This window comes from Populus alba, chromosome 2, assembly GCF_005239225.2.
Source record: "Populus alba chromosome 2, ASM523922v2, whole genome shotgun sequence".
NCBI classification, from domain to species: Eukaryota; Viridiplantae; Streptophyta; class Magnoliopsida; order Malpighiales; family Salicaceae; genus Populus; species Populus alba.
The window spans coordinates 15680100-15694736 of NC_133285.1; the positions used below are offsets into that span (position 1 = coordinate 15680100).

The 14637-nt window shown below is 32.3% G+C and overlaps 2 pseudogenes; one reads left to right on the forward strand and one right to left on the reverse strand.

Moving 5' to 3' along the window:
• Nucleotides 1–1115: 1115 nt before the first annotated feature.
• LOC118049994 (histidine kinase CKI1-like) lies at nucleotides 1116–9536 on the reverse strand (annotated as a pseudogene).
• A 2-nt stretch (nucleotides 9537–9538) lies between these two features.
• Nucleotides 9539–11599, forward strand: LOC118049993 (histidine kinase CKI1-like; annotated as a pseudogene).
• The last annotated feature ends 3038 nt before the right edge of the window (nucleotides 11600–14637 follow it).

The window sequence follows — 14637 nt, forward strand, 5'->3', positions numbered from 1 at the left end:
CTAAAAGAGATCCCGGGGAGATCAAAGGGCCAGAAATGTTTGGACAACAAAAGCAGCACGACATGGAGAAGCAGGTCAAAACCACAGCACACCAAGCAGGGCAGTGGAGAGCAAAATAAAACCAGCACTTGATGAAAAGACTGATGCAGTAAAATCTTTTGACCAAATGAAGAAATCTAGTCAGACCAGGAAGTTTTCAGTAGATACGAATGCTACTGTACAAGCTTAAAAAAAAAAAATCGGTTCATAGCATCAATTCTAATTCCATAACAGGCGCAATGCTCCTTTGTCAAGATTACCAGAAACACAGGTGCTTGGTCTCAGCTTACACCAGCATCATGGAAATGAAACAACCTGCAAGCAAAAACAAAAAACTACTACACTCCATAGGCAGAGGATGGACATTATTGGTTAGCAAAAAAAAGCCACCACAGTCACTGTTTTGTGCTTCAAAGAGTCACACCCACACTCCAAGCACCACCGTGCACAACAGGACCAGGTTCAACCAGAACCTACACAACCAAGGGAAAAACCAGCAGCGAAACCGTGACTCACTCCAAGCATATCCACGCACATGCAACAAGGGCTCATGAAAGATTAGCATAGGAAACCCAAAACTAGAGCAGAACCAAAGAGCAAAGCAAACAGCCGAAGCATGACTCTCACAAGCAGCAAAGATAGGAAATCAGGTAAAGCGTTGGAATCAAAAACTAAAATAAGAACAGGCCAAAAACAAGACTCTAGGATAACCAATTAGAAATTAAATAAACCAATTAGCAAATGATGAGCAGAGGCATTCACAATTAGAGAAAAAAAGAGTCATAATGCAAAATCATCAACCCTTTCAACTCCCATGCTAAACTATACAAACTGCATTGCTTTAACGGGGAGTATAGTTATCTTACTTAAAATATTCTTACTGAAAAATCTCAACCATTGAATTTATAAGGTCCCCTCATTCAATGCATGAAATTTTTAAAACTGCTATTGAAAAGGACATACGGTAGGGTTAGCATTACTTCTAGGATAAATTAGTACAAGGTCTCATTGTACATGCATGCATGAATCTAATGTTTAGAAGCAATGCAAAATTACAATAAAGATACATTAAAGGATTAAAGATGCATTTTTTTTCGTTGAATGTTTCTGATTGTCTCCTACAGCTGTTCCATATGGATTTTTTTGTTCACGCAACTATTTGTTCCAGCCTCCTTCATCTTCTTACCTTCACCTCCTGAGTTATCTGCTGAGAATGCTAAGATAGGAATGTGAACACCATAAAAATTCTCATAAAATCCTGAAACAACCAACTTATTACTAATCTGGTTTAAGTTTAATGTTCGGTTGACAAGAAGTTTTAATCAAATCTCACGAAATAAAACAGTATGCATTGTAGTTCTCTAACCTTCCTTGTGTATTCCCCCAAACTGGAGACTGGCAGTTTGCTTTTATTTGAGGAGAAAGAGGGGAAAAGGTTACGAAGGTGAATTTTGACATCTAAATGATTTACTAGTTATTGCAACTAGTATATGGAAGATCATGGGGAAATATGTTGCCACTTAAACTTGGTTCACGCAAATAATTTTATCATATAAAAAAGTTTATGTTAATCATGTTTTAATATCTTGTATTCAACAGATGCCAAAAATGGATGGGTATGAAGCAACAAGACAGATAAGAAAAGAGGAGAAATTTTATGGCGTTCACATCCCTATCTTAGCATTCTCAATAGATAACTCAGGAGGTGAAGGTAAGAAGATGAAGTAGGCTGGAAAAAATGGTCTAGTGAACAAAAAAATCAATATGGAACAGTTGGAGGAGACCATCAAAAACAATCAACAAAAAAGAATGCATCTTTAATCCCTTTAATGTATCTTCATTGTAATTTTGTATTGCTTCTAAACATTAGATTAATGCATGCATGTAAAATGAGTCCTTGCACTAATTTATTCTAAAAGTAATTCTAGCCTTACCGTATATCTTTTTAAAAAGCAGTTCTAAAAATTTCATGTATTGAATGAGCGAACCTTATAAATCCAATGGTTGAGATTTTTCAGTAAGAATATTTTAAGTAAGATAACAATATTCACCATGAAAGCAATGCAGTTTGTGATAGTTTAGCACGGGAGTTGAAAAGGTAGATGATTTTGCATTATGGCTTAATTTAGAAATTCAAAAAAAGAAACCCTTCCTGGCATGAAAGAAATTAATATGAGAAGGCTTAAAAAATATTAGGGGAGAAATACAAGTTTATAAACAAAGTTGATAGTGTATTTTTGTGTAGAAAAATATAATTCTGTAACAAAGCTAAATTCATATCAATTAAAAAGTATACTAATAGCCTTAATTCAATTTACTTAAGACCATACTAAAATATTATACTTGAAAAAAAAAACCTTATGCCTTCTATTTTCCGTACAACTTTTACTTCTAAGAAGATAATTTTCGTAGTAAAAAAACAAAAAATTATCAAATATAATCATTAATTTATCGTACAACATATAGGTACTCATAAATCATATAGGTATTCATAAATATATCATATAGGTATTCATAATCATTAATTTACTTCTAAACATTACTTTTTATTTTTTAAAATTTATTTTTAACATTAGTATATCAAAATAATTTAAAAATATTTAAAAAAATTAATTTAAAATAGATAAAATTAATTTTTTAAAATATTTTTAAAAAAACACAAACAAATGAATCTAAAACTACTACAAATGGTGTTAGGTTCTAGTCAAATTACTCGCACGCCACCATGTGTCCTTCAAATAAAAACATTTAACTAAGAAAACTTTTTAATGATTATATGATTTATGAATACATATATCTTGTACGATAAATTAATTATTATATTTGATAATTTTTTTGTTTTTTATTATGAAAATTATCTTCTCAGAAGTAAAAGTTGTATGAAAAATAGAAGGCATAAGTTTTTTTTTTAAATAATATTTTAGTATGGTATTAAGTAAATTGAATTTAGGCCATCAATATACTTTTAATTGATATGAATTTAGCTTTGTTATAGAATAATTTTTTTTTTCTACTTTGTCTATAAACATGTACCCCCCCCCCCGAAATATTATTTAAACCTTCTATATTAATTTCTTTCAGGCAGATCTCGAAAGATATTAAGCAATGCAATGTGCTCTTAAATTTTTTTTTTTCAATTTTACTCTATAGAATTTGCTGCCATGCTGATAAGCGGTAACAATACTGCTTGATTCTCTCATTCTTTATCAATTAAATGTCTTAACTGTATATAGAGAAATCAATAGTGATGATAAAAGAAACAAAAGAAAAGGGAAATTATTGGGGTTAGTACCACTAGTATTGCAGAAACTAACCCCTGGAGCTTATAATTTTCATATGAACAAGAAAAAATGAAAATAAATTATAAGTTAATTATTTTATTCAATTATTTTGTATGTATATTTATCTTTTCAAATCAATTCATGTAGAGATTGTTGTTGCATGGAGCCAACATGGTGCTTGTATCTTAAAATTTCTCAACAAAACAATAATTACCTTGTCAGTAATAGCTTAAATTTGTTTATTTCAATTAGTTGCTTTTCTGAATGATCAGTCCCTCGCTAAAATTATCGAAATTCCCATTACTTACCTAGTATTCTCCTTTTTTGAAAAACAAACTTTTCCTTCTAAATACATGAAAAAAAAACCTCGAAAGGTATTTCAACTTTCAATATACTCTAAATATTGCTCAATATTTGTCTACATAAGTGCCAAATCTTCCTTGATAGATATATTACTACCTTAATGAGCTAAAGCAACATATTTAAAAGAAGAAGAAAAAACACAAACAGAGAGTGATGCTTTCTGCTTCAAATGAGGAAGACATTGACAGAGAGTTAGAGTTTGGCACAGGATTTTGTGTTCGTTTTTATCCCCTCTTTTGCGGCGCAGTCAAAGCAGGTCCTCTCTTTTTCTCTCTCAAAACTAATATCTTTCTCTATGTTTTTTTGTACTGTTTTCCTTTCGGTGTTCCATCTATGTGTGGAGTACGTAGTCGATATCCTATATCCCTCTAAATCATATATATATATATAACAATTGAATCGTCTATATATGTTCGAAGAAGATTGAAAATTAAGGATAGTTGAGATTTTATAACACTATTTGAAGTACGTAGATATTCTTCTTTAATTATTTTTATTATGATTTATTACTTCAGAAAATCATGTTTATGTATATTTATATGGAGAAAAATATTCAAAGATTTTTTCATTAGTTTTTAAGAATAATATTCCAAGTTATTCCTAAACGAATACTCATAGTTAATTTCTAGAGAACTTTGTTCCTATAGGGTTGAAATAAAAAAGACATGGTTTTTCATCTTTTTTATTTGTTTGGAGAGAAGTAGTAGAATGAGAAAGAAAAGATAAAAAGAAAATCAAGCATATACCTTCTCTTTTTTTTCTTAATTAAAAACATGCATTTTGTTATTAATTTCTTGAATTTCTATAATTATCAATACATGTGTGTGAATTTTATATGATTTTTAAATCTCCTCTACCATGCTAAATTATAATAAAAGTATTTGTGGGCGTGTGGGCGTGTGTGTCTAATTCCTCCGTTTCAGTATATGATGAATGTTGTATATAAGATGATTAATTTGTTATTAAGTCAAAAGTTAATTTTTATTTTATTTCTTTAGTTAAAGGCATACAAATAATTTTATATAACTAATTTTTTGCACCGACTATTATTTAGTTAATTAACATAAACTATAATTTTATTTAAATTTTACCGAAAACTATATCTTAAAATATTAATTATAAAAAATATATTTTATAATTTTTATTATCACCTACTATTTTTTTCAAACTATATAACAATAAAAATCATTATAAGGCCAAATACACACTTACACAAGAAAGATTATTGAATATATAGGGTGGCATAGATTTCAATAAAGTTTGATGACTTAGATTTTTCACTTAAGAATTGTTGGGCTTTTTTATGTCAGCTATTTAAAGTGTCCAAATAAATAAAATTCTTCTATTCTTGTACCATTAAAGTGGTTGTTCAAGGTAAAGTATATGGTAGAATCCTCACACAAGTACAAACATGTTGCAAAAATGTTCCACTTGATCATTAATTAGTTTATGCCAGCAAAGTTCTACTCTGCTTTACATGATCCAGTCACATTAATTAGTAATTTTAAGGAAAAAACTATACCTAGCAATTTACTCACCAAATCATTGCATTTAATATCCAAATCACAAAATACGATTTATTATACTTGGCAAGAGTTTCTAAAATAAGTAATAACCATCCCTTTATATATATATATTATATATATAAAGAAAAATACTTTATAAACATCACAATATCATTACTTAACAAACTCTTTATTTTTACTTTTTTAAAATATTTAAAAAATTATTTTTTTATTTAATTTATTTCTTATGTTTGAAGGTATTAATATCAAAAAAAATTGATGTATTTTATAATAAAAAATATTTTAAAAGATAATCACTACCACATTCTCTAACATTATATAAGTCTTAGAACACTAACTACAAGGGGAAAATATATATTTTTTTTTTCTTGTTTTTTCTTCATCGAAAATGAGAATTTAGAAGCAAAATGATTTAATAAGAAATGAAGTAGAAACATTAATTACCATGTATATTTGAATATCAACCAGATATGATTTAAATCCTCTTACATATAGTCTTTATAAAAAATATATATATATTTCTAATTATGAATAACGATAATCAACATAACTAAGTGAAAATATTATTGATTTGAATCTCTATGGTTTTCATGGATGATGAAAAAGAATCATGTTTTTTCATCACTAAACAATAATGACAAAATATTAATTAGTTCAGAATTGTATGTTGTTAATTCATGCAATGGTAATACTGTTTATGAGCAATTGGTTTCCATGAAAGAGCAAAGCATGAGCATTTTGAAGGAATTCATCACTAAACATAATGTTCCTAATCATAGCCCTAATGAACTAGCTGAAAGCTCTTCAGAAGATGATGAAGTCCTTGAGAAGCATCAAGTTAAAACGAAGAAATCAAAACTTACTTAATATTTTATTTGTTCTTTGCTTAAAGTTGAAAACATGAAAGTTAAGCTTCTTTTGTATGGTTCTTGTTATCCTGAACAAAATATTCCAAGTATTAAGAATAGGTAGTTATGCTGCTTTACATTTCTTGGTCATCGACCACCTTCTCTCGCTTATTGTCAAAACAATATGTTATGATAACTTTGGTCGTTTAGTACCACTAGAACGAATGCTGAATTTTCAATACAATTCTAGTTGAAGCAATACAAAATTAAAATGAAGATACATTAAAGGGATTAGAGATGCATTCTTTTTTGTTGATGGTTTCCTCCGGCTGTTCCATATTGATTTTTTTGTTCACTCGACCATTTGTTCCACCCTCCTTCATCTTCTTACCTTCATCTCCTGAGTTATCTGCTGAGAATGATAACATAGGGATGTGAACGCCATAATACTTCTCCTATTTTCTTATATGTCTTGTTGCTTCACACCCATCCATTTTTAGCATATGTTGAACACAAAATATTAAAACATGGTTAAGGTAAACTGTATCATAAGATAAAATTATTTACATGAACCAAGTTTAAGTGGCAACATATTTCCCTATGATCTTCCATCCTGTATACTAGTTGCAAGAACTAATAAATCATTTAGATGTCAAAATTCACCTCCGTAACCTTTTCCCCTCTTTCTCCTCAAATAAAAGAAAACTGCCAGTATAAAGTTTGGGGGAAAACACGGGGAAGGTTAGACATCTACAATGCGTACTATTTTTTTCATGAGATTTGCAGAAAACTTCTTGTCAACCAACTAATTACTAGTCTAGTTTAAGTTTAATGTTGGGTGCTATTGTTGTTTGTTTTAAGAAAATAAAAGATAAGTAGGCATTTTTTGCGAATAAAACAATTGATAACAACATGAAAGTAACGAGATTCATATTCTTTACCTCGCAGTCCATTAATATGTAGTCATAAGGAAGCACAATAGAGTCGCTATATTCCCTTTGGTTGTGTGGACCTATGCGAACTAGTTGGAAAGCTTCCTCTCCATTTTCACAAACCTCAACAGTTGCACCATGCCTTTTAAGAATGTGTCTGGTCACTCTGCAGGATATTTCATTATCATCAACGACAAATAATTTCAACCTGTTTAAGGATTTGTCTTTGCTTAGATTACCACGTGCTTCTTGGATCTCTGATGATCTAACTGTTACCCTTTTAGTTGGAGACTGTCTTAATTTGGATCTAACATGAGAATGATCTGGATCATCTAACAAAGGATTCTTCCTGTTTTTTTTTCTTTTTTTGAGTTGTCTTCTGCCTGTGAGTCCACTTGTTGAAATGAGTTTTCACAAGTTGATGGAACCTTTAACTTTGTTCTTTGTGAATGCGTTGATCAAGATGAACCAGGATCATTAAGAGCATTTATGGCTTGGATTGCACTTTCTCTCTTTGATCTGGAAATAAGTCCATATCCCCGAAGAAGTCGTATCACTTGATGCAAGCGAGAACCATGAAATGGTTTCAATAAAATGCCATCCCTTGGATCGATCAAGTCCTGTTCAAAGCCTCTCAAATTGATATTTTATGAAGTTGGTTTATCCAGCCAAACAACCTTGCAGCAACTGCTATGAAGGTCTCTTTTAAATTCACCAACGACTCTACAAAGCTCCTGAAATGGTCCAGCACCACCATCAATCACAAGCAATACAAAGCCCGGCGCACCTCTAAGATTACTACTTCTATTTGCGGATGGTTTTTTATCTATCCCGTCCATGAAACTTAAAGGCACATCCTTCATTGATCTAGACTTGAAATGATCACTTCTTGAGCCCAAATCAGATTTTCTTGAAGAACTATGTGGTGAAACATTCTGCCTGGCTTTTATCCTTTTTAGGGTAGAGGGAAGATGCTCGCATTTCTTCACAGATGATACTTTTATCCCCAAACCCTCTATATATTTCTTTGAACTTCTTAGCCCCTCTTCATTTTGAATCAACATAACAATATGTGATCCTTCAATCTTGGGACTAGAACTAAGTATAGACAGCCTAAGACTAGGGGTGCGAATCACTATGTCTGGAGAAGGATTTCAAATAGTTAGCTCCGAATAGTTAGGTTCACCATCAGGCATGGAATCCTCTTCAATCTCAACTTCAGCATTTTGGATATCTGCTAAAGGTATCTCGCATATGTAAAGGAAAACATTGAACTTGAAGCAAGATCCCTTCTCGCCATTCTCTTTATTCACGATTCCTATTTCTCCTCCTATTAGATGCACCTAGTGAAAATTATTTAACAAAGATTGATCGAAGAAATATAATCAAAAGCATAAAAAAGAATGGAACATGTTTTGAGGATTTAAACAGGCTTTGGTACTTAATGTGCTATAAAAAAATACTAGTTAATTTGTGTAAAAGTTGAGTACGTACCAAAGATTGAACGATGCCAAGTCCTAAGCCAGTTCCTCCTTGTCCAAGAGTTGTTTCTTTGACTTGAACAAAATTATCAAACACTGATTTTTTCTTTTCTCTCAAAATTCCTTTACCTGTATCATTCACATCAAATACAAATTCTATAGAGCTTTGTTTTTGCTTCACTTCATTAAATTCTTTTTTGTTCTTGGAAAAAAGGCATGAAAAACATCTCCACAAACCATTCTGAGTGGAAGTGATTATCTTGTTCTCTAAACTAGGTTTTTTAGTCCAGGCTCGAACCGATACATGCCCCTCAAATGTAAACTTAACAGCATTGCTAAGTAAATTGCACATCACTTGCTTTAGTTTTCCCATATCGCCTTTCACTCGAGAATGTTTGAGAATAGAACCATCATAGGGGTCCAACACGACACCTACCCCTTTTTTCATCCCTACATGATGATACAAATCAACTGCATCTTCAAGAAGCTTGGCTAAATCAAATTCTTCTTCTTCAAGTTGCATTTTGCCGTCTTTAATTTTGCTGGTATCAAGAATAGAATTCAACAAACCTGTACAGGTAAGAAATTTAAATTATTAAAGAGAAGATTCTTTACATAAAAACTATAATTCTAATGCGCTAAAAAGATTAGTCCATATATAAGCTTACCTATTAGGTCCTTTGTGCAACCATCCATCTATCATAAATTTGTGTCTAACTCGGAACCTGAACGCACTTCTACATAGCATATCTCTATCAAACCAGTAATGCCTGCTAAAGCCGCTCGAATGTCATGGCTAGCACTAGCAAATGCAAGACTCTTATTCATACTCTATCATTCTGTTTGCTGCGTTGCTTTCATTTGCTTTATTAGTGCTGAGCACAAGTGGATTTCCCTTCTTGCAACCCTAACCACAAGCAATATGAAGCTAACAATCGAAATGAAAATCGCAGCAATCATTATTATGAATAGAATAAGGGATATTTTGATTCTTGTTAACACTGCTTGCTAGTCTATTGTATAGGAAAGCCAACACATATACCTGCAATCCAATAGAATAAGGGATATATGTGTTGGCTTTCCTATACAATAGACTAGCAAGCAGTGTTAACAAGAATCAAAATATCCCTTATTCTATTCATAATAATGATTGCTGCGATTTTCATTTCGATTGTTAGCTTCATATTGCTAGTGGTTAGGGTTGCAAGAAGGGAAATCCACTTGTGCTCAGCACTAATAAAGCAAATGAAAGCAACGCAGCAAACAGAATGATAGAGTATGAATAAGAGTCTTGCATTTGCTAGTGCTAGCCATGACATTCGAGCGGCTTTAGCAGGCATTACTGGTTTGATAGAGATATGCTATGTAGAAGTGCGTTCAGGTTCCGAGTTAGACACAAATTTATGATAGATGGATGGTTGCACAAAGACCTAATAGGTAAGCTTATATATGGACTAATCTTTTTAGCGCATTAGAATTATAGTTTTTATGTAAAGAATCTTCTCTTTAATAATTTAAATTTCTTACCTGTACAGGTTTGTTGAATTCTATTCTTGATACCAGCAAAATTAAAGACGGCAAAATGCAACTTGAAGAAGAAGAATTTGATTTAGCCAAGCTTCTTGAAGATGCAGTTGATTTGTATCATCATGTAGGGATGAAAAAAGGGGTAGGTGTCGTGTTGGACCCCTATGATGGTTCTATTCTCAAACATTCTCGAGTGAAAGGCGATATGGGAAAACTAAAGCAAGTGATGTGCAATTTACTTAGCAATGCTGTTAAGTTTACATTTGAGGGGCATGTATCGGTTCGAGCCTGGACTAAAAAACCTAGTTTAGAGAACAAGATAATCACTTCCACTCAGAATGGTTTGTGGAGATGTTTTTCATGCCTTTTTTCCAAAGAACAAAAAAGAATTTAATGAAGTGAAGCAAAAACAAAGCTCTATAGAATTTGTATTTGATGTGAATGATACAGGTAAAGGAATTTTGAGAGAAAAGAAAAAATCAGTGTTTGATAATTTTGTTCAAGTCAAAGAAACAACTCTTGGACAAGGAGGAACTGGCTTAGGACTTGGCATCGTTCAATCTTTGGTACGTACTCAACTTTTACACAAATTAACTAGTATTTTTTTTATAGCACATTAAGTACCAAAGCCTGTTTAAATCCTCAAAACATGTTCCATTCTTTTTTATGCTTTTGATTATATTTCTTCGATCAATCTTTGTTAAATAATTTTCACTAGGTGCATCTAATAGGAGGAGAAATAGGAATCGTGAATAAAGAGAATGGCGAGAAGGGATCTTGCTTCAAGTTCAATGTTTTCCTTTACATATGCGAGATACCTTTAGCAGATATCCAAAATGCTGAAGTTGAGATTGAAGAGGATTCCATGCCTGATGGTGAACCTAACTATTCGGAGCTAACTATTTGAAATCCTTCTCCAGACATAGTGATTCGCACCCCTAGTCTTAGGCTGTCTATACTTAGTTCTAGTCCCAAGATTGAAGGATCACATATTGTTATGTTGATTCAAAATGAAGAGGGGCTAAGAAGTTCAAAGAAATATATAGAGGGTTTGGGGATAAAAGTATCATCTGTGAAGAAATGCGAGCATCTTCCCTCTACCCTAAAAAGGATAAAAGCCAGGCAGAATGTTTCACCACATAGTTCTTCAAGAAAATCTGATTTGGGCTCAAGAAGTGATCATTTCAAGTCTAGATCAATGAAGGATGTGCCTTTAAGTTCATGGACGGGATAGATAAAAAACCATCCGCAAATAGAAGTAGTAATCTTAGAGGTGCGCCGGGCTTTGTATTGCTTGTGATTGATGGTGGTGCTGGACCATTTCAGGAGCTTTGTAGAGTCGTTGGTGAATTTAAAAGAGACCTTCATAGCAGTTGCTGCAAGGTTGTTTGGCTGGATAAACCAACTTCATAAAATATCAATTTGAGAGGCTTTGAACAGGACTTGATCGATCCAAGGGATGGCATTTTATTGAAACCATTTCATGGTTCTCGCTTGCATCAAGTGATACGACTTCTTCGGGGATATGGACTTATTTCCAGATCAAAGAGAGAAAGTGCAATCCAAGCCATAAATGCTCTTAATGATCCTGGTTCATCTTGATCAACGCATTCACAAAGAACAAAGTTAAAGGTTCCATCAACTTGTGAAAACTCATTTCAACAAGTGGACTCACAGGCAGAAGACAACTCAAAAAAAGAAAAAAAAAAACAGGAAGAATCCTTTGTTAGATGATCCAGATCATTCTCATGTTAGATCCAAATTAAGACAGTCTCCAACTAAAAGGGTAACAGTTAGATCATCAGAGATCCAAGAAGCACGTGGTAATCTAAGCAAAGACAAATCCTTAAACAGGTTGAAATTATTTGTCGTTGATGATAATGAAATATCCTGCAGAGTGACCAGACACATTCTTAAAAGGCATGGTGCAACTGTTGAGGTTTGTGAAAATGGAGAGGAAGCTTTCCAACTAGTTCGCATAGGTCCACACAACCAAAGGGAATATAGCGACTCTATTGTGCTTCCTTATGACTACATATTAATGGACTGCGAGGTAAAGAATATGAATCTCGTTACTTTCATGTTGTTATCAATTGTTTTATTCGCAAAAATGCCTACTTATCTTTTATTTTCTTAAAACAAACAACAATAGCACCCAACATTAAACTTAAACTAGACTAGTAATTAGTTGGTTGACAAGAAGTTTTCTGCAAATCTCATGAAAAAAATAGTACGCATTGTAGATGTCTAACCTTCCCCGTGTTTTCCCCCAAACTTTATACTGGCAGTTTTCTTTTATTTGAGGAGAAAGAGGGGAAAAAGGTTACGGAGGTGAATTTTGACATCTAAATGATTTATTAGTTCTTGCAACTAGTATACAGGATGGAAGATCATAGGGAAATATGTTGCCACTTAAACTTGGTTCATGTAAATAATTTTATCTTATGATACAGTTTACCTTAACCATGTTTTAATATTTTGTGTTCAACATATGCTAAAAATGGATGGGTGTGAAGCAACAAGACATATAAGAAAATAGGAGAAGTATTATGGCGTTCACATCCCTATGTTATCATTCTCAGCAGATAACTCAGGAGATGAAGGTAAGAAGATGAAGGAGGGTGGAACAAATGGTCGAGTGAACAAAAAAATCAATATGGAACAGCCGGAGGAGACCATTAAAAACACTCAACAAAAAAGAATGCATCTATAATCCCTTTAATGTATCTTCATTGTAATTTTGTATTGCTTCCAAACATTAGATTAATGCATGCATGTAAAATGAATCCTTGTACTAATTTATCCTAGAAGTAAGGCTAACCTGACTGTATATCCCTCTAATGGTTTTATTTTGTTCTCCACTGCCCTGCTTGGTGTGTTGTGGTTTTGACCTGCTTCTCCATGTCCTGCTGCTTTTGTTGTCCAAACATTTCTGGCCCTTTGATCTCCCCCGGATCTCTTTTAGCATGTTAGCTAGCCTGTTGTCTTTTGTGTTTCTACTGTTCAAGTTTTTTTTATGTACACATTGTCCTAACAACCTGGATAATTTGGGACTACAACTGCATTTATATAGCACATCTTGGTTTGGGAACCTCAACTAACTTTTTAAAGGCGTTGCCCATTACTGGGTCTTTTATCCTTCAGCTGTTATTTAAGGCATCACAAGGTTTCGGTGCTATCTTCTTGTTTGGCTATTTGACAGCACAACCAGTTTGGCTATTTGTAGACACTATCAGTTGAGAATTTTTGTCAATTCATGTTCTTAAGCAAATATGCACGATCTCTTTTGAAGCCAAGAGCAGGGATAATTTGTTCCCGCTGCGTTATGCTAGTCTAGCACGCCCGTAAAAGTGAGGATTTAATCGCTTAAAGACTACAAGACAGGCTTTATCAGTGTTCCTAGGCTTTGTTTTGGACTGATAGTGGATTTACTCTTTGCAGGACTCTGTAAGCTAGAGAAGAAAGTGGTAGAGCCATCGACATATAACAAGCATTGGAGGGAGGCAGAAGGCTATGTAGAGACTTTAGATATACTAACGCGTTGAAAGAATTCAATACTTCAGTATCGAGAACTTTGACTTACTAACTGGACCAGACAGAGGAAGGGGCAAACGAGATACGCGTCAGACTTCACGGTGTTCCTAGGGTTAGTAGAACACTGAAAGTCCTATTCTGCTTTACCGCTCTCTTTTATCCAGTTCTCAGTATTTTAACTTTAAGTGTTTAAGCTAGAATTGTATTGCAAATTCAGCATTTGTTCTAATACTATTAAACAATCAAAGTTATCATTATATACTGTTTCGGCGAGAAGAGAGAAGTGTTCCACAACCAAGAAAGGTCAAGCAGCATAATTACCTATTTTTAATACTTGGAATATTTTGTTAAGGATAATGATAACATACCAAAAAAAAATGTTTTTAATTTTGAACAAAGAACAAAGGAAATATTAAGTTTTGTTTCTTCGTTTTAACTCAAAACTTCTCAAGAACTTAATCTTTTGAAGAGCTTTCAGCTAATTCATTAGGGAAATCATTAGAAATATTATGTTTAGTGATGAATTTCTTCAAAATGCTTATGTTTTGCTTTTTCATGGAAACCAATTGCTTAGAAATAGAATTGCTTAGAAATAGTATTACCATTGCATGAATTAACATTATACAATTTTGAACTAATTAATGTTTTGTCATCATTGCTTAGTGATGAAAAAACATGAAAAAAAAAAATTAATCCATGAAAAAAATAGAGAATCAAATCAATAATATTTCCATTTAATTAGGTTGATTATCGTTATTTATAATTAGAAGAATATATATATATTTTTTATAAAAACTGTATGTAAATCATATCTAGTTGATATTCAAATATACATAGTAATTAACATTTCTACTTCTTTTCTTATTAAATCATTTTGCTTCTAAATCCTCATTTTTTATGAAGAAAAAACAGGAAAACAAATATATTTTCCCCTTGTAGTTAGTGTTTTAAGACTTATATAATGTTAGAGAATGTGATAGTGACTATCTTTTAAAATCTTTTTTATTATAAAATACATCAAAAAAATAAATTTGATACTCATACATTAAAACATAAAAAATAAATTAAATAAAAAAATGATTTTTTTAATATTTTTAAAAAGTAAA